At 47.1% G+C, this 2,762-nt stretch overlaps 1 non-coding gene across 1 annotated transcript; it reads left to right on the top strand.

The window, feature by feature from the left end:
* The first annotated feature begins 1,809 nt into the window (after positions 1-1,809).
* TRNAS-GGA lies at positions 1,810-1,891 on the top strand. Its single transcript has one exon. It is a non-coding gene; the product is annotated as a tRNA-Ser (tRNA).
* Positions 1,892-2,762: the final 871 nt, after the last annotated feature.

Genomic DNA, 2,762 nt, shown 5'->3' with positions numbered 1-2,762 from the left:
GATGTTGAAAAAGCATTCGGGGCAGGAAGTGTGTCGATCAGTCCCCTCTTGTCTCTCCCCAGAGCTTAGTACAGTGCTTGGCGCCTTGTGTTGATTAAAAGTCACAAATGAAATGTAAACCCTAAGTCAGACTGATGTAATCGCTAATAATACTAAGGGATTCTGAGAACAGAATTCGCTTCCTCTGAATACCGAGGAAGAAGAGGGCACAAGGCATTCGGATCCTGCTATTGTTCTCGTCCGTCCGTCTCCCCCGATCAGACCGTGCGCCCGTCAGAGGGCAGGGACCGTCTCTATCTGTTACCGATCTGTACATTCCAAGCGCTTAGTACAGTGCTCTGTACATAGTAAGCGCTCAATAGATACTATTGAATCTGCTTCCTTGCTCTATTCCTGGATCACACAGTGCTCTCCCGAGATCTGTTTTCTCATCTTTCAAATGGGCATGATAGTTATCTCTCCCTGGAATTCTCGGAAAATGTTCCAGACTAAGCCCCCCCACCCTTTTCCTCTGTTCCGCCACCACATCGCCCTGACTCGCTCCCTCTGCTCTACCCCGCCTCCCCACCCCACAGCACTTGTGTATATACGTATATATTCATTATTTTATTTATTTTATTAATGACGTGTGTATATCTATGATTCTATTTATTTATTTTGATGCTACTGATGCCCGTTTATTCGTTTTGATGCCTGTCTCCCCCTTCTAGACTGTGAGCCCATTGTGGACAGGGATTCTTTCTATTTGCTGCTGAATTGTACTTTCCAAGTGCTTAGTACAGTGCTCAGTAAATACGATGGAAGGAAGGAAGGAAGGAAGGAAGGAAGGAAGGAAGGAAGGAAGGAAGGAAGGAAGGAAGGAAGGAAGGAAGGAAGGAAGGAAGGAAGGAAGGAAGGAAGGAAGGAAGGAAGGAAGGAAGGAAGGAAGGAAGGAAGGAAGGAAGGAAGGAAGGAAGGAAGAAGGAAGGAAGGAAGGACCTTAGAGTGGATTTGGGGCTAGAGGAAGCTTGTCCAACATGTATTAAATGAGGTGATGTCCTGGAGAAGAAGGAGATCCTGAGTCTGTGGGATGCTTTGGAAGACATCACTACAGACCCCGTGCCCTTATTTCCCGTGGACTGAAAGAAAGACTTGGGAGCAGTCGGGAGGGATATGAGGAGATGTCGGTGGAACTGATAAACATGGGAATTGGTGAATTTTGTAGGCCCAGTGGAATTTATGCAGAGCAGGAGATTTTTTTTAAAACTGCAGAGCCAGACTTGCCACAGAAAATACTTCGAATATCTAGAGAAATTGAGAGGACGACTTAGTGCTGGACAACGGCCAGCGGCTCTTTTGATGGCGTGAAGGACTGTAATTGGACATCTCAGCTTGACCTGGTAGAAAGAGCGCGGGGCTGGAGGACAAGAGACCTGGGTCCTAATCCCAGCTCTACCATTTGCCTGCCGTGTGACACTGGGCAAATAACTGAACTTCTCTATGCCTCGGTTTCCTCATCTGTAAAAGGGGGAGTAAATGCCTGTTCTTCCTGACCTGATTCTATTGTATCTACCCCAGAGTTAGCACAGTGCTTGGACCACAGATATTGGCCTCGCCCTCAACCCCACAGCACTTACGTATATATCTATAAATTGTATATTATCAATGATATATTTATATTACTCTCCAGATGGTAAGCTCGATGTGGGGAGGGAACATTTCTACCAACTCTGTTGTACTGTACTCTTCCGAGCATTCAGTACAGTGCTCTGCACACAAGTAAGCACTCAATAAGTAACCTTGATGATGATGATAGTGATCATCATGATTGTGGTCGAGGCCGAGTGGTTAAGGCGATGGACTGGAAATCCACTGGGGTTTCCCCGCGCAGGTTCGCATCCTGCCGACTACGTCTCTCTCTTTGTAGAAGCAGCGTGGCTTGTAGAAGCAGCGTGGCTCAGTGGCAAGAGCACGGGCTTAGGAATCAGAGGCCCTGGGTTCTAATCCCGGCTCCGCCGCTTGTCAGCGGTGTGACTTTGGGCAAGTCACTTCACTTCTCGGTGCCTCAGTGACCTCATCTGGAAAATGGGGATGAAGACTGTGAGCCTCCCGTGGGGCAACCTGGTTACCCTGTATCTACCCCAGCGCTTAGAACAGTGCTCTGCACGTAGTAAGCGCTTAACAAATACCAACATTATTATTATGATGATAGCAAGCACATTATTACAATTACCACCATTATCATTATGGGCTGGGGAATTCTACACAGTGTTTAATCCTTGCCCTACTAGATGCCTACGTCATGCCACTCCCTTGATGCCACCTGCCTTCAAAATCAGGGAAAACATCATAAACACAGAGTTTCTCCTTTATCCTTTCCAGGCCTTCCCTGAGAACAACAAAATCTTCATCCCCACCCCCCTTTTCCCTCCACTATTGCCTCCGAACGGTGAATTCCCCCAAGCTGCGGTCGAGACCCACCTGTTCTTCCAGCAAGCACTTCTTCCCGTCACCTTTCTTGGTTTCTTCTCCGAACCATGCCCAGAAACTCAAAGTTTTCTGAGCTGTCAAAAGCTACACTTTGTTCTTATTTAAAAGACAGAATAGGAGACCTCTCCATCTGCGGTCTTAGCGGCAGGCACAGCCCTGATGGATACGTTTTGACAAGGGATACGCGTTTGAGAAAAATAACTCCGGCTCTAGAAGGTTGGCATTTCTAACTATAGAACAGTAATGGCGAGGGAAAAAAGGCTTTAAAAAGCTGGTCTTTCCTCATTAGGTTG

The sequence above is a fragment of the Ornithorhynchus anatinus genome, chromosome 2 (genome assembly GCF_004115215.2).
Source record: "Ornithorhynchus anatinus isolate Pmale09 chromosome 2, mOrnAna1.pri.v4, whole genome shotgun sequence".
NCBI classification, from domain to species: Eukaryota; Metazoa; Chordata; class Mammalia; order Monotremata; family Ornithorhynchidae; genus Ornithorhynchus; species Ornithorhynchus anatinus.
This window is presented reverse-complemented; position numbering and strand designations above follow the sequence as displayed.